The sequence below is a fragment of the Ostrea edulis genome, chromosome 10 (genome assembly GCF_947568905.1).
Source record: "Ostrea edulis chromosome 10, xbOstEdul1.1, whole genome shotgun sequence".
In the NCBI taxonomy this organism is placed as follows: Eukaryota; Metazoa; Mollusca; class Bivalvia; order Ostreida; family Ostreidae; genus Ostrea; species Ostrea edulis.
Window position 1 is genome coordinate 18,864,875 of NC_079173.1, and position 22,912 is coordinate 18,887,786.

General features: G+C 34.0%; 1 long non-coding RNA gene across 1 annotated transcript; it reads left to right on the forward strand.

The window, feature by feature from the left end:
* The first annotated feature begins 10,370 nt into the window (after positions 1-10,370).
* Positions 10,371-21,088, forward strand: LOC125648694 (uncharacterized). The gene is made up of 8 exons (XR_008799411.1): positions 10,371-10,540; positions 12,974-13,015; positions 13,626-15,684; positions 16,074-16,607; positions 17,055-17,172; positions 18,704-18,930; positions 20,500-20,705; positions 20,815-21,088. It is a non-coding gene; the product is annotated as an uncharacterized LOC125648694 (long non-coding RNA).
* Positions 21,089-22,912: the final 1,824 nt, after the last annotated feature.

Here is a 22,912-nt window from a genome sequence, read left to right on the forward strand (position 1 = left end):
ACCTGATCAGAATATAGGGCTCAAGGCGGGTGTGACCGGTCAACAGGGGGTGCTTACTCCTCCTGGGTACGTGATCCCACCTCTGGTGTGTAAAGGGGGTCCGTGGTTGCCCAACTATCTATTTTGTATTGTTTATAGGAGTTATGAGATTGATCACTGTTCGTTATCTTCACCTTGCATTCAGATATAAAACACAGATAAAGAATTATTTGATGCTTTTATTTCGAGTTGACTGTATAATTTCTTATCAATACATTTAATGGAAAATATAATTATTAGAAAATTTACAAACAGTTCATGATGGATTTAAATTACTTGTTCAAAGGCAAATCTAGTGCAAATACCATGCTGTCGCTGATGGAATAAATTTAGAAAATTATATATTTCATCATTGGAGTGTTGATCAATGAAGTTTATTAAGGACATATTTCTGATCAGAAACTTGGAGACAAATAAATTAGCAACGTTATCAAATGGAATATTTGATGCATTGACCAAGCTAAATACACTCTAAGTATATTTATATAAATAACAATTATTTGTATTCGGAGGAAATGAAAATAATTAACAATGTTGAATAGTGATGAATCTTATATCTATTATAAGTAATACAAAATTGCTACACCTACCATGAACCCTATATCTGCCATGAGTCATCCGCAGTCAATACCAGTGTGTAAAGAATGGCCTAAAATTAATATGAAACACATTAGACATTATTTGACTCAACGGCAGATTGTACTGGTAAATTAGATCGTTATAACGGGGATAGAATCTACGAAATATTGGCTTTAAACACGACTGTTTAAACTCCTGTAATATCAACTTGTTTGTAAGAGGCCTGCCTTGATCAAAAAAAAAAAAGATCATGAGGAGATCAAGGTTTTGCGTATCGAATCAATTGAGATATATAAACATCATATACAAGTAATAATTGAATACTGTTACATGCTATGTAGAAATGGGAAGTTGATGGAGAAGCTGAAATAATTCCGTGTGTCATCAGTTTGCCGTTAAGATCTACTTTCAATAAAATATCAAAGTACAAAGCATATGTAGAGGTATATGTGATGGGTTTTTTTTATTCCAAGTTCATGTGGAAATATCGAATCCACAAATGAATGAAATTGATTTTCTTAATAGGTAAAACGTCGTCGATAAATCTATATGTAGAACTGAAGGCCTAACAAATGTAGTTCTGACAAACTACTCTTGCATCTATATAAAACATAAGTTGGGAATTTGTTTTGAGTCAAGGCGATATTACAAACCAAATCGATCATACGTAGAACATGTTCTTGTTTATCAAATCAGTTGGGCGATGTATATATCATCCCACGTGATAATGGAATATTTCTACATCCATATAGGGAGATGGGTGCGGACCTTAGTTTTCCCTAGCTACCATAAAACGTATATGTTCGTTTATCATTAACGTCCCAAATCAGACATAAAACACAGATAGATGATCAATTGATGTTTTTATTTCAAGTTGACTGGATAATTTCTGATCAACACGTTTAAGGATGTTCTCTCCTGCTTTGATTTTATTTTCAGAAGTATCAAACTTTTTTGATAAACCATTTTAACTGATACATCTTTATCCGAAAGACATTTAAAAGATGAAAAGGGGTATGTTAGTGTGGACTTCAGAGAATTACAGCTCCTCAAAGTTGTCCCTTTGCTGAAAATTAATTTTTCATGAAAATCACCAATTTTCACAAGAAACACAATATAAAACAAATATTAAGGACATACCAATGTTGATTTTCTTTTATTTTATAAAAGTAAGTATAATTATTTCAATAACTTTCACATACAACATATGACCAATTCTACAAAAAATCAAGTATCAATTAACATAATTGTATAAATTATCACACAATTGTGAAGACCTATTTCATCAAAAAATTCAACCTAGGGAGAACATTTTTTTCGAACTTTTTTCTGAAATTACTAATGTAGATTTCAATCATATTTATACTTAATTTAAATGGAAAAAAATGTGTGGGATAGTGTGTATTGGAAGAAAGATTTGCACCATTTTGTGTCCCCACCCCACTTCTTACACTGACATAAATTCTAAACAATAACAATGTACGATTTGTTATTAAATGTTTATTTTTCAATTCATATTTACAAATTCTATAAATGTATTTCATTATATGATACATAATCAGAAAACATTAATAATATATACATATAGACAATACTAATTCATTTATATCTATAGAATGTGTAAAACACAAATGCCCCCGCATCATAATTTTCTAATTTCCATCCAATGTGACCTTGATCTTTGACCTTCTGACCCCAACATTGATTGATATTTTTTCCTTATTTGTATGTATCCATGTGTCCAAATTTGGTTTGAATAGAATGCAAAGTACTTGAATTATCCAGAAATTACATGTATATTGTATGCATGTACTTTTAACAGCCAAATTCCATGTGGCCATGAAGAAGAAATCTGCACTTCCTGGTATGGTTCTTCATATGATGATAGTACAACTCATCCCTCTCACTGTGGTTACCAAATGGATGTAGCTAAAAAGCAAACATTGGAACTCAATTTCTATCAATACTGTAAATTTTTAACAATATAACAGAATATATCATTAGGTTTACCACCAGACTGCTAATACACCAACTTCAACTAACTCCGATTTTTGTCTAGCCAGGGATTATGTTTCAATGCCTTGTTCAAAAAATTGTTACTCTAAAAGAATTTCTTATGCAAAATGTTATATATGAATTTGTTAGTGCATAAATGACTGTTTATGAAATATATGCTGAAATTCTAATCAGGATTTTTTTAATGTGCATTTTCAATACCCTATAAACAAATTTTAACATAAAAAAACTTTTTGACAATTACACTTTGGAGGGATGATTAAAATAATATTTTGATAAAATCATTCAATTTACCAGAACTGATTAGAAACAAAGTATCGATCTAGTAGCCCAAAAGAAACAGATCTATACATGTATATATAGTCAACAAAATTATCTTTTGTTTTAACTAATTTATACACGAATGGCGCGCCATAATTCTCTAGATGGGAGACCCCCCCCCCTCGCTTTTTTTCCCTTTGTATTCTTTCTAATGAATTAAATTCGCTGTATACTTTGGCAATTTTTTTAAAACAATGATATAGATTACACTTTTTAATCAAAATGATGCTTCAATAATGATACATTGAACGTTAGGAGCGAGATTCGCTCATGACCGACTTGGCGGGATCGGGAAGATCGCAGATCAATTTAGGTACAGATCTACATAGTTTGTAGATTCTATTTTCACAAAAAAAGTTCTTGTATATTGAAAAACTTCTAAATTCATTCAACACTATATCAGCAACTCTATTTCGGGTATTGCATCGCTAAAATGCTTCCATTATCCCCTCTCGTCCGACACTATGTACAGTAGACGTACTGTGTCACCATGTGTGTGGTTATGGCTGCTTGTCTGTAATTTTCTTTGTCTTCCATGCACTTGTGAGAATATCGGTTGCAGCCTGATCTATAACTGCCGTTTTACTTCTAACAAATTACCCTATATGTTTCTGGACTGCTTTAGAATAGACTTTACATGCGACATTGTAGTGTGCGTCTTGGAACTCGAGTTTCTTTACAATCGTAACGTCATTATGAATGTCGTAAGATGAGAAAAAAAAAATTGTCATGTTTCAATTAATTTTTGTTAGTTTATTAACATTACCTACAAACAAAAACACATATTAATGTTCTACTGTGTGGATACAAAATAAAATACAGGCATTCCCAGATTTGCGACTTCAAAATGTATGACGACCCACTCGCGGTAAAATTACCACTAGAGTACATCCTTATTAGACATTATTATTATTAGAAAATGGAGAAATTGTTCATGATTGATTTCAGCTATTTGTTTAAAGACAAATTTAGTGCAAGTACCATGCTCTCACGTATTGAATCATTTTAGAAAGTTATATATTTCATCATTGAAGCGTTGATCAATCAGTCACCACCAGTGTGTAGAGAATGGCCTAACAATTAGATACATTAGATATAATTTGACTCAACGGCGGATTGTATTGGTAAATTAGATCGTTATAACGAGCAGAGAATTTGCGAAATGTTGACTTTAAACGAGACTGTTTAAACTCCTGTAATATCAACTTGCAGTTGTCTGCAAGAAGCCTGCCTTAATCAAAAAATATCATAAGGAGAACAAGCTGTTGCGTATCGAATCACTTGAGATATATAATCATCATATACAGGTGATAATGGAATACTCTGCATGTTATGTATGGGAAGTTGATGGAGATGATGAAGTCATTCAGTATGTCAATAGTTTGCCGTTAAGATTTATTTTCAATAAAATATCTAAGTACGAAGCGTATGTAGAGGTATATGTGGTGTTTTTTTTATTTCAAGTTCATGTGGAAATATCGATTCCATATATGAATGAAAATGATTGTGTTAATAGGTAAAACGGCGATGATATATCTATATGTAAAATTGAAGGTCTAACATATCGAATAGATATATTAAAATGCGCATCTGGTGCATCAAGATTGGTACCGTATAAGTGTTATATTTATAAGTATTATTTTTGTTAATAGGTAAAACGTCGTTGATATATTTAAATGTAAAGTTGAAGGCCTAACAACTGTAGTTCTGACAAATTACTAGTCACTTTTCAACATTGTTTCTCATTATAATGCCAATTTGCATCTAAGGTGTTGTCACCCGTGCATCTATATAAACTATAAGTTGGGAATTTGTTTGAGTCAATGCGAAATTAAAAACGACATCTATCATACGCAGAACATGTACTTGTATATGAAATCAGTTGGGTGACGTAGATATCATCCCAAGTGATAGTGGAATATTTCTACATACATATAAGAAGTTGATGATGACGGACCTTAATTTTTGTTAGCTGTCATAAACCTTATGTACTCGTTTACCATTAGCTTCCCAAATCAATAAATAAAGAGATTCAAATATAAAACACTGATAGAGCATTGTGTGATGCTTTCATTTCGAGTTCACTGGATACGTTCTGATCAACAAATTTAATGCAAAATATAATTTTTAGAAAATAGACAAATCATTCATGATGGATATAAACTACTTGTTTAGTGCAAATATCATGCATTTGCATATTGAATCATTCTAGAAAATTATATATTTCATCCTTTGAGCGTTGATCAATGAAGGTTAATCAGGAGTATTTTTAATTCAGAGACTTGAGGAACAATAACATAACAACGTTACCAAATGGAATCTTTGATGCATTGACGAAGCTACAGGAACTGTAAGTATATCTATATACATAACAATTACATTTATGCAGAGGAGGTGAAGATAATGAAGACTATTGAACAGAGATGAACCTCATATGTATTATAAGCAATGCGAAATTAAGAATTGGAGAAACATGGACCCTGGGTAAACCAGATAAGGGAACATGTGTTTAAGAAGAGTAAGCATTCCCAATTGACCGACTAAGCATCCCCTGTCGACCGGTCACATCCACCATGAGTTCTATAAGCGGAGTGACCCGTAGTCAACACCAATGTGTGAAGAATGGCCTAACAATTAATATGAAACATATAAGACATCATTTCACTCAACGGCAGAGTGTAGTGGTAAATTAGATCGTTATAACGAGCATAGCATTTGCAAAACGTTGACTTTAATGGAGACTGTTGAGACTCCTGTAATATCATTTTTTTTCAATACCTTGCCTCGATTTAAAAAAATATCATAAGCATAACTAATCTCTTGCGCATCGACTCAATTCAGGGACATAAATACCTAATAAAAGTGATAATTGAATACTCCTAAATAGATATAAATCAAGGTTTACGATGGAGAAGCTGAAGTCATCGTGTTTGTCATCAGGTTGAGTGCTTAGTTTTCTTTTAAAATGTATGTTCAATAAAATTCCTAAGTACAATACAGAAGTAGTAGGCTATACAGTTTCTTTTAGTTCGACTTCACAATATATCGAAATGTCGATTGGAAGGTTAGGAAAGACAGTATTTGTCATGTAGAATTCTTTCAATAAATTCTACCTCATGAAAATATAAAACAGGTCAGCTAACAAAGGAGCACAATTTGTGTCCATTTGAATTCTAACAGACTGTTGGAAGACCTTGTCAACAAAGACTACGGAGATATATTATCAGTGAGAAAATCCAACCTCTTTTTAAAATCAGCTTCAGAGTACGTGTTTGCAGAATCAGGGTGCTGTTGAACAAAAGAATTTCTTGATTGACTGATCAATAGAGATTATTTTTTCTCTTTTCCATACGAAAAGTGTACCAAAATAAAACCAATATCGATGTTTTACATCACACAGGGGATGCCTACTCCTCCTAGGCACCCGACCTCACCTCTGATTTGTCCAGGGTCGGTGTTTGCCCAACTGTCTATTTTGTAATGCTTTCGTGGGCCACCTTTTAAAACAACTTTGTATACAATGTATTCCAGACTGTGCATCTTTTTTTTCCATTATAGGTTGGGAACATATTGTTTTTACTCTGTTTCTTATCATTATTATTATTATTATTATGTTGCCCAACAAAGTTTGAGAGCATATTGTTTTACTCTGTTTCTTCTTATTATTATTATGATGTTCCCCAAACAAAGTTGGGGACATATTGATTTTACTCTGTTTCTTAGTAAGGTCTTCCGTTTCCAATTGAAGACCTTTTTTCTTATTTTTATGTTTCTTGTCCTCTTTTTTGTTATTATTATTTTTATTATTGTTCTTTTTCTTCCCGATTTTGTGGACGCCATTTCTCGGAAATGACTTGACAGATTTTCATCAAACTTTCAGGAAAGATGCACCATAAAATGAACTACATTCATTTTCTTTTTTCGATATTTACTTCTTGTCGTTAATTACGTCCGATCTACCATTTTTAAAAGGTCATTTTGTTCAAGTGTTTTGTCATAAACGGTTTAAGATTCAGTCTTAAACTTTCAGAGATGATGTATCTCGACTTCTAGATGTGACATACGCATATGATTGTTTCGGTCGTCACTTCTGCTCGTCACCGGAAGTGAACAAAGAAAACGTCAAATTTCAAAACTATGTGTCTAAAACGAAACTTGCATGGTATGATTAGCTCTCTTTCATAGTTTCAGAAAATGTGATACTTGCCAGAAAAAATGCTTTCTATTAAAAATAGTAACTTCCGGTTTATGGAGAAAAATGTTGAAAAATTGGTGTTTCGTCGTCCCCATAAATCTCGCTAATAAATCAAGTGTTTGATTTGATTTTCACATATATTATTGACATTATCTATTTCTAGAGTAACGTCAATATTTTTTTTTCAAAATTGACTGCCGTACGTGTGATATGTCCGATTTTTGATTTTAAAAAGAGATTTTGTCGAGGCGTTTTCTCATAAACGTTCAAATATTTCATTTTGAAACTTTCAGAGGTGATATATCTTGACATATGTGACATATGCATATGATTATTGCGGCCGTCACTTCCGATTGTCACCGGAAGTGAAGAAAGAAAACGTCAAATTTCAAAACTCTGTGCTTGAAACGAAATTGGCATGATAAAATAGGTTTTTTCATAGTTTCAAAAATGATATACTTACCGGAAGTTAAAACAGCAACTTTCGATAAATGTGTTTAATATCATTTTCATATATATTATTAACATTATCCATCTTTAGCTCACTGTCATTTTGTTTTCTTCAAAATTCACTTCCGTTTGTCAGATATGTCCAATATTCGTTGATATATTCTTTGGGTGTTTTCTCGTAAACTGTCAAATATTGAGTCTTGAAAATTTCAAGGTTGTTAAATCTTGGCTTGTATACGCAACATACGAATTCCACTTCCGTCGCCGTCAATTCGGTGGTCCACCGGAAGTACCTTAAAAATATGTACTTTCTCATATTAAATTTCTAATGCTCATAACACCATCAAATTCTGTTGATTTTGAGGTTTTAGGTGTGTCGTGGTCCTCCTTACCAGTTGCTATGGTTAAAACTAATGTCCAGCACGTGAATGCATGTGTGCTGAATTCTGATTGGACGATTTTTAAACCAATATATATTTGATGAAAAAGTGATGAAATTCATACGGTGGGTATATGATACAAAGGCCTGTTGAATGATATCAACAAAAGTACAGAATCACAATCGCGTGCGCGTGTATGCACGTGCATTACATTTTTTCATTTCTTTGTACTGAAATGACCATATTAAATGCACTACGTGTAATTAAAGGATAAAATAAAATGATTTTTGCATAGGTTTAAAATGGCATCACTTTTAATTGGGTATGTTGGGTAACATACCTAACGGTCCCCGTTACAATTAGAATTAGTTTACAATTGTTTTTATTGTTATGCTTTCAACTTCTCCATTGTCAACTTCTCATATTCATCTTGAAATATTCCATTATCACCTGTATGAAAGGTGAACATATGGTGCTTACATCTTTCAACTGATTCGATACACAAGACATTGTTCTAGGTATGGCCAGTCTTTAAATGGAAGCAGGTTACTGACAAACAAGTTGATGGTGCAGGGATTCCAACAGGCTTGTTTAAAATCAACATTTCGCAAATTCGATGGTTGTTATAACGATCTAGTTTGCCAATACAACATATCATTGGGTCACATGCTCCCTGACGTGTTTCATGCCGATTGTTAGGCCGTTCTTGGCACACTGTTTTTACTACGAATGATTCCATTTACTTGATCAAGATATAGGGCTCACGGCGAGTGTGACCGGTTGACAGGGGATGCTTACTCCTCCTATTCACCCGAACCCACCTCTGGTATATCCAGGGGTCCTTGTTTGCCCAACTCTCTGCTTTGTATTGCTTATAAAAGTTATGATATTGATCACTGTTCGTTATATTCGCCTTTCATTGTTTGAGATGCTACTTTGAGGCAGTTCACAATTACAATCCAAATAGATCATAAGCAAAAATTGCGCTAATGAAATGAATCTGCTGAGAGACACAGGTACGGTAACTAGGTGATAATTAAATATCGCTACATAGATATAGGAACTGATGATGGAGAACGTGAAAATATCCCATTTGCCATAATGTGTATGAGTTCAATTACCATCAACGTTTCCATTCTGTAAAAAAAACCTATCTAAATATAGAATAACATCTCTGTGGTGTTTTATTTTGGAATTCACTGTGTTATTTCTATTCAATATATGTATGAATATTATATTTGTTAGACAATAAATAAATGGTGGGCGATAGATCTAATTCCCATGTTTAAAGCCGTACTTATGTGCTCGTGTATTGAATCAGTTTACAGATTAATATATTTCATCATTGTAGTGCTGATCAATTAAACTTAATTAGTACATCAAACGTTAAAGAATGGAATCATTGATCATACACTGACAAATCTATGCATATTGTAAGGATATCTATATATATACCGATTATTTGTATGACAATTCAATATTGTCGATGAGAGTAATTGTACGAAAAGTGTAAATTTGAAAATGGTGTTGATTTTTGTTACTTTACTCAATGAAAGGTGAAAATAACGAACAGTGATATATCTTATAATGAATGATGCAAAATTATTTAAGCTGCTTGTATAAATTAATTCGTCTGAAGAAATGATTCTATCTTATCTCTCATAAAATTGATTATATAATGGCATCTTTAAAAATATTTTGATTTAGTGATTACCTTCCTCCAAATTGTAATTCTAATGATATTGATCTGGAGATGTTCCTGGCCAAAAAAAAAAACCAAACAACATAACCTGCAGATCTACTCCGACATCATTCTTAATAGAAATTGTGAACTTCCCTTAGGTTCAAAATTGTGATTCTGTTGTTAGTAAAATATAACGAAATCTACTCCGACATCATTCTTAATAGAAATTGTGAACTTCCCTTAGGTTCAAAATTGTGATTCTGTTGTTAGTAAAATATAACGAAATATCAAAGTTTATCAACCTTTTTTAAATGACACAGTAAACGATATATTCTGAGAATATCCACAATGAATGGAAAAGTGAACATAACGAACAGTGATCAATCTCAATGTTCCTGTAACGAATACAAAATAAAAAAAAACGCAAACAGGGACTCCTGGCCATGTGGAGGTAGCTTTATTTCACCATTGTGTTATATCGTACCCACACACACACATACATTAGATCTTGAATTGGTATATAGTATATACACTTTCAAACGAATGTGGAATAGATTACTCAATGAAAGGACACATATCATGATAATGTTATCACTACACCTCCTCCAGCAAATGCAACAAAGTATAGCAGTGTTTCAATTTTCTATCACATGGTTATAATACAATCTTGTCTCTTTCATCAATACACGATATTTGTCTTTTTCAGTCGATTATATGGAAACCCTCTAATTTGCAATTGTCCATTAGTCGACATTGTTCTCTTGGTGAAAAGAAGACGATTACAGTGAGTTTTCCGTCCTTCCTGTCACAACCCTGTGACTCTAAGAAAAACATTGCTGATGGACCTGAAACTTCAAGAAGTAATTTGTGATTCAGGTATAGCATTTACCCTCGGGAATTCACACACCGATCTGGTCTCCACAGCAAGCATGTTCCCTGATGTAAAACTTATACGGTACCAATTTTGATGCACCAGATGCGCATTTCGACAAATAATGTCTCTCCAGTGATGCTCAATCGAAATGTTTGAAATCCGAGATAACTATGAAGTTTTAGAGCTAAATATAGCATAAAACAGCGTGCCAAAAAAGTGGAACCAAATTCGTTCAAGGATGAGAGCTATGCATGAGGGAGATAATCCTTAATTTTGAAATGAATTTCTAAATTTTATAACAGCAATTAAATATACATCCGTATTTTCAAGCTAGTAACGAAGTACTTAACAACTGGGCTGTAGAGAATTCTATGCAACGCCTAATCTGACTGGTTAAGACAATCACTTGTCTCCCAAACATTATATATCCCCATCATATTTCACCCCTTCGATAGCCTCGTGCATTTTTCATACATTTTACGTCAAGATAGACATATTATGCTGTGATATCACAATAAGACCGAGTCATTCTATTTTCACAGTCTATAAGCTACAGAATGTGCGGGTCTCTGATACACAGTTAAATCGTCTGATTTTGGCTTATACAAAATCAAGCAAGTAAATCAGAATTCACGCAGAATAGAAATACATAACAGTATCCCGTTGTTTGTACCTACTAATACGTTGACGGCGCGGTGTTACCGTTAGGACGACCACAGCTACATACAATGTATAGATGACCGGGCTCCAATTTCGAATGCATCTTGTAGTCTTACTTTGTTTCGGTATGATAAACAATTTATTTAATGAATGTTCGGGAGATGTGAAGATTTATTCACCCAAGAAAAATAGGGTAAATAAATATTTATATTTCCCTCGCTACCATGCAATAAATGTATAATGTTGATGGATTCCATGACGTCTTTTCATTGTTAGAAACATGAAAGGTAAACAACTTAATCTTGGGGGGTACGGTATGTATGGGTGCGCCTATATCAAACGTGATGGGTATTTGATATAAGTAATAAAACAGTTCTATATCTTAAATAAGGACAGACTTACATACACTAAATCAATACAAATCCTAGGTTCGGTGACCAGTCACGGTAGCCCAGTGGTAGAGAATTTGCTTCATAAGCAGGGTGTCGTCAGGTCGGGTCCTACTCGTGCCGTGGGTAAAAGTTAAACTAAAACACTAGCACTATCACTACACTAAATATACAAACGTATTTACTCCGCGAAATAAGTTTTCATTGGTTTGGACTTGTGAATGAATGTTTTATATGTCATTATAACTTTAAATTAGGAAATGTATCGTTTGACCGTACATACTTGTTATTGATATCGTCATATTGCCATTAGCTTACCAATGCCTCAAAAATCACAAACTTTTATATTGAGCGCTGTGCTTCATGTGTAAAGTACACACTAGAGCATTTAATTTTTATACGAGCAATATCACAAATCGCATTTTCCTCTACGAATCCACCAATTCAATGCGCGACACAATCAGTTCATATTGAATACGAACGGATTCGGAACTAGTTTAAAGCACGCAACTGAGAGAGCGTAATGATTTGATAAAATACAACACGTGCTACAAAGATCTCGCAAGTCACACCTCGGATTGAGATTGTGAACTTATGTGAATTATCATCCCAATCTTGTGCTCTCCCACCTCCAAAATACATAGCACCGTACAATGTTGATAAAAGGCAGGGTGAAACGAAGTGTTACGTCATGTCTATGTGTTGACGTAGATCAGTTATTTTCAAACTGACGTTATTGCTGAAAAGGGTAAATATAAAAACTGCGAGAATACGTGTAATAAATTTAGCATTTAATGAACATCCAAAACCAAATTATACAAGAGTGCTGTATAATACTCGGATATACCTCCTTTTAAGAGACAGACCAAAGGAGTTTTTCCCTATATGTGTAAACCGAGGTGTTTCTATGCAAATATAATACTTTTCAAAAATCCATCCCGATACATGATTTCGGCTCCTTTATGCAAATATTGGTTATGCTTGAAGCGTTCTGTGTCGTTCCAATGACCAACGACACAAATGATAAGATTATCATTTTTTAGGAGGGTACGTTCCTTCCTCACGACAAACAAATAGGTTTACATCAGATAGCTAAAGCTCTACAAAAACACTAGCACTAAAGTACACTAAAAATACAAAGGTATTCACTATATGAATTACGATTTTATTGGATTTGGCTTGCGAATGGATGTTTTATAGGGAGCGAATTAAGGCACGTCCTATTCGTCCGATGCGCTAATTTGCAATGAAATTGTAGAAACAACTACACAATAATGCTAGAACTGTAACGTTTATTTGTCTTTGATACGAAAACAAAATGAAGATACACCTAACAGTATATGTACATGTATATACCAAAGATTAATGAAAGCTGTACCATTTCAGATTCCACCACTGGTTCTACCGGCGTGGAAACAACAGTTCCTAGTACGTATTTTAATCGAAGGTCGTTTGATTACTGGTGGTGCATGTTGCTTGAAACCTAGGACTGTTAGTTTTTGTTCTAATTGTTCCTTCGCCAAGTTTTCTATATTAAAAGAGAAAATCACAGATCTCTTTAATTAAACACTCCAAGATTTATCATGATAAAGAAAACACCGTGATGACCTTGATCGTCATTCCTGGAACAAACTTTGAAGCACTTCTCAAAAAGTTGGTGAAGCATCACTATGAGTTAGAATTATAAAACTATTAACAGGAGATGCTTACTCCTCCTAGACACTTGATGCCACCTCTGGTGTGTTTACTAGTCTGTGTTTGCCCTATTCTTACGTTTGCATTCTTTATTTGATCTATGTAGATTGATAACTGTTCGTTATCTTCAATTTTCATAAATACAAACGAATCAAGTCAACAGCTGATTTACAGGAGTTGGTAAAAAGAATACTTGTTTTCCCCTCTCACTCTGCGTTTTTTGGTTATTAAGTACTGCGTATTAAACCCCTGGAAGCCCAAGTTGCACTGAAACGAATTTTAAAAGTGGTCCCCCCTAGAAATATCCTTGCATCTTCGTATATGAATAGTATTATCTATTTAGATTCCATCCCAGTTTCCACTGATGCAGAAACTGGCTTTACAACAATAACCGGATTTGGCAAGTATTCAACATGTACCAAAAATTTTGAACAATGTATAAAACACTGATTTGTAAAGTAGCAATTTACAGTATACGTCAAAGACACTTGATGCATGAATTATCAGCAATGAATGACATTGTATCTCTTGCTGCTAATATCATTGAAAACATCGATTTGAAATGGCTTTAACGTTTGAAGAATTCCAATCCATCTGGTAAACTCCTTGTGTAGAGATTGGATTATTGTCCAATATATAAACTGCCCTTGGCATCAGAAGTAAGTTTGTTATTTTATGTTGTTATTTACAAATATTATGAAATATCCTATAAATGCATATACATGCGCATATATATATGTACAGATACATCTCTAATGTTAACAATTTACCTAAATACAACTGTGTGCCGTGAGTAGAATCTAATTTAATGCGATTTCGAATTTGACTTTTAGACAATACAGACATCTGACATCTATCTACATATTCAGACCTGTCGTGTTTGATGCGTTGCTAATTAAGGTGTTATCAGTAGAACGTGGAAACAGTGATATCATTCTCATTCAGCTGACAATGCGAGTCAAATGAATCTTTGCGTGATCCTGATAAATTGTAAAGTTGTGATTTTGACCTGAGGTAAACTTGCACAACAATTTAATATTAGTTATTGTTTCAAAAGTGTCATGCATGTATCTTCATTTGATAAGGAAAAATGATGATACCTTTATACATTTCAAATGAATTTCCGTAATGTAACATATATTGCAAAACAGCAAAACACTTTTTTTTTCATTCATGTATTGAAATACATCAAACGAACACACAATGAAAAGTGATGAATTAGAACAGCTCACAAATCAATACAACCACGGAGGATTCATCGATGCACTGCTACCTAGAGATCGTGAGAGACGTGTATCCCTGTCCTTATCCCTGGTGGGCATTTATATCCATATATTCAACTCTGGTGTGTATTTATATTCCATTTGTCAATCCTGGTGAGTACAACTATTTCTTTCTCTATAGAATAAGCTACTATAGAACTAAACTACACCACTATGTATAAGTTACACGTTTACCTTTTGCTTGGTATCTACAAGATTTAATTTTACTCGGTATGTGTATGCCATACATTTACTTTGTATAGATCGACATGGTATGTGTTTACTTGGTAAGTACAGGGTATAAGTGTTCTTGGTATGTATAAGTCATGTGTTTACATCGTATACACAAGTTACACGGTTACGTTTTTCTTGGTATCTACAATGCTTAATTTTACTCGGTATGTATATACATGTATCATACATTTACTGTGTATCTACATGGCATGTGTTTACTTGGTAAGTACAAGGTATAAGCGTTCTCGGTATGAATAAGTCATGTGTTTACATCGTATACACAAGTTACACGTTTACCTTTTGCTTGGTATCTACAATGTTTAATTTTACTCGGTATGTATATACATGTATCATACATTTACTGTGTATCTACATGGTATGTGTTTACTTGGTAAGTACAGGGTATAAGTGTTCTTGGTATGTATAAGTCATGTGTTTACACCGTATACACAAGTTACACGTTTAACTTTTGCTTGGTATCTACAATGTTTAATTTTACTCGGTATGTATATACATGTATCATACATTTACTGTGTATCTACATGGTATGTGTTTACTTGGTAAGTACAAGGTATAAGTGTTCTTGGTATGTATAAGTCGTGTTTACACCGTATACACAAGTTATTCGTTCACTCACTATGCGCGTATTTTGTACATCTAGGGAGATGAGGGATGGAATAAAGAATTGCATTGCTTGCATGTTTATTGTACTTAGTGCAATGACGGCACTAATCACATACATGGGATATCGTAAGTTTTCAATATTTATTTTATTATTTATTTCTATTATCGTATTTGAACATTTCAGGAGATCAGAATAGTAGATATGTAAATTACTGTGGTTCAACAATGGCGCGATCTGCTGTGAGATTTTGTTTTTGGAGCGGGTCAGATACTGACGGGCAGGTTAGTGTTGCCGGTTTTTCATACCGTTTGTTACGCCGTTCTTGATACACTGATTTTGACTATAGATTACTTTACTTACCTGATCAAAATATACGATTCACGGCAGGTGTCCTCTTACGAACCTGATCCTACTTCTGACCTGTCCAGTGGTCCGTGTTTGTCTTATTCTCAATTGTATATTCATCAGGGAAGTCAATCAATTCAAAAATAATACAACCGTGTGAAAGTAAATGCATAAGCTAGTTTTGGTCATCTGTATTGTGTCCAGATTCCACTGTACTAAAGCATAATACTAATTCATGCCTTTAAGTTCATGGTGACTTGATATAACGAAAAAGGTACAAGTATTTTAGTTTGAAATCCACCTGTGGTGTCATATTATTTTACAGATTTTCAGACAACCACATAGTCCCTTGGGGATCCGGGTTAGAATAGGTCCTCAGTACCCCCTTGCTTGTCGTAAGAGAGGACTAAATCTGGCAGTCCTTTGGATGAGACCGTAAAAACCGAGGCCCCGTGTCACAGCAGCTGTGACACGATAAAGATCCCTCCCTGCTCAATGGTCATAAGCGCCGAGGATAGGCCTAAATTTTACAGCCCTTCACCGGCAGTGGGGACGTCTCCATATGAGTGAAATATTCTGGAGAGGGACGTTAAACAATATTCAACCAATCATATTATTTTTCTGTTGAATTGAATTTTGTCATTTTCTGTAGATACAAATTTCTCACAATGCCTCTTTGTCATTATGGAGCTTTTACATTTTACCGAAATATCGTTGAAATTTTTATTTCAGATTAAAATTCAGACACACAGATGGGTTTCAAACATTCCATTCTTCATAGAAATCAAAGCTGTATCCACTAAGCCGCTGGCGTTGATGACATTTGTTGAAAAAATAAACAGATGTTCTATATGCAAAAGTATACCATGTGATTACTTATAAGATATTAGGATGTATATTTATAATGCATAAAAAAATCTCTATCCTCTTCAAGATGCTTAAATCTAAGTGAGTCAATACCCTCGTACCTCTCAAATTCTGAAAAGCAATGCACCCTTCCACGCCTCGGTCCCATTACTGTTATGGAATGGATTGGTACTTGGGCATTAACCTATACGTAAAATTACCGTCGTATCTTTTCTGTTAAAATACATTCCACATTTCAGAATTTAAGAAAGTGCCTTGTTGAAAAGTTTCAATTTTTATTTAAAACAAGAATATGTAATAACGTTCAAAAATAATAAAAAGTATATCATTAACATTTTTTAATAATATACCACCCTGTTTATAGTTCTAACATATCAGACTACTGGCAAAATCAATTGGTGTGTTATCAGACATAATCCTATACTGATTTACTTTTTAGCGTAACCTGTTTGGCATATATGGAACCATTTCCCCTGACATTTAAATTCTGCCCGGGAATATTTCAAGAACAATATGTTGAGGAGTGTTTACAAATGATGAATGCTGGATAGTACGAGGTAAACTAAGCACCAATTTAACAAAGAACAATGGATGTCCTAAGATTTTATAGGCAATAGGCGGAAAACTGAGGATTTGAATTTTAGATTATCTTACGACATGTTGGAGTCAAAAGAAAATATTTATTTCTTATGTCTCCATTACACTTCCTCACTGAATTTCTAAGTATGAATGTCTTATTTGAAATTTTCTAGCGTAAATCTTGAAGATATCAAGAGAGTACACCTACAAGGCTTGTGACTTCATTTTTGCATGTAAAGATTGATATATCACCCACATCATATATAAAATGCGATGGTCACGCCAACTTGCGACGGTCTGCGCGAAACCCCGATGATGTAACACGCCAAAGTGCGATGGCCCACACTCATGCGCCAAAGTGCGATGGTCTGATACCCAAAGTGCGATGGTGTGACACGCCGAAATCAATTGGTTTGTAAACGGCATAGTATTTTTGGTACAGACTGAACCAACCATGTGTTGTTTCACCAAAATGCCAGTGCAAAATCCATGCACAGAAAATAAGAATAAGAACTTATTTTATTACCATTTAGTTGTGTTTTTAAACACAATTTCCCAATGCGATATCGCATAGAATGTTTAGTATTATAACATACCCCATGAATTTAATACACATACGTCAAAGTAATTAATGATCATGAATTAAAGAATGTCTTGGCGAAGTAGAGAGTTCGACAACGAATGTACTTTACCATGTTCACTATCCTCAACAGTGTAAATCTTGCCATTAATGTCATCCGTGCTGCATTTCTTGGGTTTTATTTTGAAAAACGTTAAGAATGACGTCACAATAACCTGGTGTCATAAACGTTATTGAACTTCGCACCATCGGCCTTTGGCGTGACCATCGCACTTTGGGGTCCGTAACGTTAACAAACCATCGCACTTTGGCGCAGACCATCGCACTTTGGAGCGACTATCACACTTTAGAGTCTTACATATATATAAAATTATTGTATATATTATGTATGTATAGCTGATAACACTGATCGACTTGTATTCAGATTCAACACAATTCGATAATCTGTCTCAAAACATGTTTGTGTCAATTCCACAATATATGATAAAAATTAAGGGCTCATTGTGGGTGTAAATGTTTACTCCTCCTATGCATCTGATTCCACCCCCGATGTTTTCAGGGATTCGAGTTTGCCCTGTATTATATAAGTTATATGAAATCGATCAAAGTTCTTTATCATCAGTTTCTTTTTATTTTACAAAATAATAATGTAATGGCTATGTATACATATTCACCAAAAATTCCTTTCATCATCTGGAAATCGCCACTTATTCCGTACATCTCTGTGGTATTCACAGCAACAGTTCATTTATCCTGCTGAACAGTTCTATAACATAAAGAACAGTGTTAAACCCACATTATTTTTAACTAACATAACACAATAATCTTGATTTTAACACAAGGCTTTTAATGCAGAGAAATGAGATGGTAGAGTGGAATAGAATATAATGCTATGTTGACTGGTCCAAATAGTTCCTTCTTTGTTACAGATAAGCATTATATCACCAGTAAGAGAAGGAGCAATATCGGCATTTGATGACTTGCACCCTGCCCACCGGACATGCCACTACTGCCACTCCAGTTCACTCGGTTATACATTGAATTAGTATTGGCTTCGGCTGGAGGGAGAGGTCAGCCTGTGATGGACTGGTGTCTCATTCTGCGGGAATTTGTTGCTCTTATCCGTTAACCACTTAACATTCCGACGAACGACCATGTAAGTTCTCCAGTCTCCGTAGCTACGGAAGACATAGTGACAATCTATATGATACTTGCTTTTTTTCGTTACATATTGCTTGTTGATATTTACCTCTAAATGTGACAAACATGAATAGGGTAACTTCCTAAGAAAATCAGAAAGGCTTTAGATATGAAAAATATTTGGAAAATATCTTATTGAATCCAATTTGTAGTTGATTTTAGATCTTTACGTTTGAAATATCAAATTTAATTCAATTGTTTAATTGATATCATGGATGCAAGACAACATCATATGAATTAATATTAATTAAAATCAGAAAAGTGTAGGTCCATTATGAGCACATCAGTATTTCAGAACCAGCTCATTACATTCTAATCCCTAATGTGGCAGAAATATTTTTTTGCAAAACGTCTGATTGTCAGAAAACCACATGCATTTGTTATCAGTCTGCAATGCATCAATGACTTGGTTTGTTGGAAAGTGTTCAATGAATCCACCGTGTAATTTAATTTTAAAAGTTGACTTATTTTAGTTGGATTTTGCTAAAATGCGGTATTTCTTTTGGGTTTAGCACATTCGCAGGATATCGGCACATACATGAACTTTCAATTTGCATAAATCAGTCACAGGGGCAGACCATTTACAAACACCACACCCGTTCGCTTTAAATTCTATATGATATATAATTATGTATAACAAATATAGAACTACAATCATATTTCAGTTTCAATTATCTTAAGGATATCTAGCTTAATTAAACACATTTTCGTTTTAAAAAACCTGTGCTTGGGAAAAATTGTTGAGAACATGATCTATTGTTATAGTGCTAGTTAAGCGGAGGGGAAGGAAAACTTAGTTTTAATTGGATGGGCTTTTAAAATCGTTTGTCGAGTTGGTAGCCAGAAAAATGTACTAAACTTTGAAAAATTAAATTCTAATTCTAGTCTTTTTCGGACTTTCGTTTTTGTGGGTTTATTCTTCTTAATCTATCTATTTTTTCTTTTGCTCGTTTTGTCGATTTAAGTTTTCTTATAACAACCTACTATCACAATCCGTCCATTTTGGCATCACCCATTTTCATTTTCGTGAAATCCATGTATGAAACCTGGAATTTAAAAAATGCAGTTTTATATTTAAAAGTACATGTTAACACTGATATTTCAAAGGATGATCAGAACTCATGAGCACCTCCACAACTAATAGGATTCAGAAGTAGACTTATCATATTAGGTGTGTTCACTCCAATCTCAAAAGGTGTGGTTTTTGTAGAACCTGCATTCCCTATGGTGAACTGAAAATACTTCAAGTGAAAAGTGCCACAGGATGACAAAGATATGTCATCGTATTTATTCTCAATTCGTCTTTTTCAATAGATCATGGATTTTCGTTCAAGCCTCGTTCGTTCTAAATGACCAGACAAATAACAATCGCCATATAATTGTAAACCATTAGCAATGCTAATCAAGCATATACGGAGGAAACACCTGATCAGTTCAAACACAGCAAACCCATTTACTAAATATCTGCATGACAATTGATTGATTGTAAATTGTTTAACTTCCATTTTGAAAATCTCTTACTCAGATAGAGACGTCACCAATGCCGGTGAAGGGCGGCAAAATTTAGGCCTATGCTTGGAGTTTACATCTTTTGAGCAGGGGGTCTTGATCCTGACACACCTGCTGTGACGTAGGGCATCGGGTTTTGTTGTCTTATCCGAAGGACCGCCCCATTTAGTCGCCTCTTACGACAAGCAGGAATACTGAGGACCTATTCTAACCCGGATCACGGTACAATTTATGATTGCAGATATCATAGAACCATACATCGTTTCATTTTATTGAATTCATCAATGAGTAGTTTTAAAATCAATACATTGACTGTTGCAATACATTACAGGAGGTGCATCGGCCATAATCAGATCCACAAAAATTCCACAGGAAACCAACCAACAGGACGGACACAGAATTGTGTACACTCGATTTAAGATGTAGATATTAAACTTAATTTCTATCAATATGTTGAGGAGTGTATACATGTGATAACTATGTGACGATACACAATGTACTGTCTGTAATCGTAAATAAACGATAACATACGTGTTGTAATAATCTGTCGTCAACTGGCTAGAAAATTACGTTTTGTTTGAATAAAATATTTTATTTAGGCATGGCGGAGTCGAAATTATTGGTTGAAACTTTCATTTGTTAACTACCAACTTTGTTTCCTCATGGACTTACCCATCATGCATGTTTTATTTCTGATTTTTTCATTTATCCAATGTTTAGAAAGGATGAAACTCGAAGTAGTAAGCCACGGCTAATATAAATCTTCAATGCCTGTTTAGAGTTTGGATTTTTAATCACCACTGAGATATGACTGAAATATATGCAACGCGACGGAAAACACCAAAGCTTCAATTAACTGACTACAAGAGACGATATATTGTACTGCATAAACAATATACACAATTAAAACTGTATTTAAATCTAAATCCGTACATTCTTGAAATCACATATTATCAAACTTAGGTATATGACTGTTTTACATACGGGGAGCATTATGCAGATTTACATTTCTCAAATTTGAAGCTTTGAAAGCTGAAAATAACGAACAGTGACCAATCTCATAAATCTCACAAGCAATACAAATTAGATAGTTGGGCAAACATGGAACCCTGGACACACCAGAGTTTGGATCATGGATGAACCGTCTAAATATTCGTCATTCATTGTTTGAAAAAAATATAGTATGCATATTTTTTAAATTTTTGGTTACATTGCTAAATAACGCATTTGACCTGATGGGTATATCTTATTTTCTACCATGTCTTTATATGAGCATTATATATAGCCCTGGTTATAAATATCATATTGTTACATTGTTGGAATATCACATAACAATGTTTATACGTTTTGCAGGATTGAGCATGAGTCTTTTAAAAATATAATCCAAACTGCAATAAAATTTTAGATACATTGGCTCATTCGTTTGTTATTACATTTGTAGCAGCGATGGAATTTCCTCACAATCACCTTTACTGATACAATAATTGTTTAGAATTTAGATGATCGAAAACTACTGGGTCAAACAGAACACTTGCAAGGAATACAAAATAAGGAGTTGGGAAAATACGGACCTCTGAATATACAATATTTGGGTCCAGGTGCCTAGGACAAGTAAGCATCACCTGTCGACCGGCCACACTCATTTGCATGCGTTCCTCACAAGAATGGTGGTTCCCCCGTCATAAAAACATCTATGCGGAAAAAATAAATACCTTATATCAGGAAAAAAATATCTAACTCACCTAAACATAAAACATAAACAGATGAAGATAACGGACAGTGACCAATCTCATAAATCCCATAAGGGATACAAAATTAAGATATGAGCAAAGGCGGGCCTTTAAACACACCAAAGTTGGGATCAGGTACTTAGGAGGAGCAAGAAAACATATTGGCCGGTCACACCCACTGTGAATCCATATCGTGATCTGGGCCTGGTTTTCGAAAGATAGTGGACTTTAACACGGTGTGAAATCAGTGTTAACTTCTGTGTGAAGTTTAACAATATGATTAACTGTTTTTCAAAAGCGAGTTTGCGTTAACACTGTGATAATTCTGTGTTAACTTTAACCCACCTCCAGTACCTGGGTAAAAGGACACAAAGTATGTTTCTAAACTTTTTCATGTTGTCAGCAAAATTAATTCTTTTCCTGTCTAAAACTACTTTAAAGGTGTTTTTAATGAAATATATTAAGTAACAGTCCACGTAAGAATCATGCAGAATGAAAAAAAGTGGCACAGCTATAAATTTAAAATCTCTTGAAAAATGGCTAATTTTGAAGAAAATCATGTTTTGAACTTGATCCAATAAAAAAATTCACCTTGAATCCTTCTTAAGATTTTTAATCCGCTGAAAGGATATTCGGTTTCAAAAATATTTTCCCGTTGTTTTTTTTTATAAAGAGCACTAATGAAAATGGTCATACAAA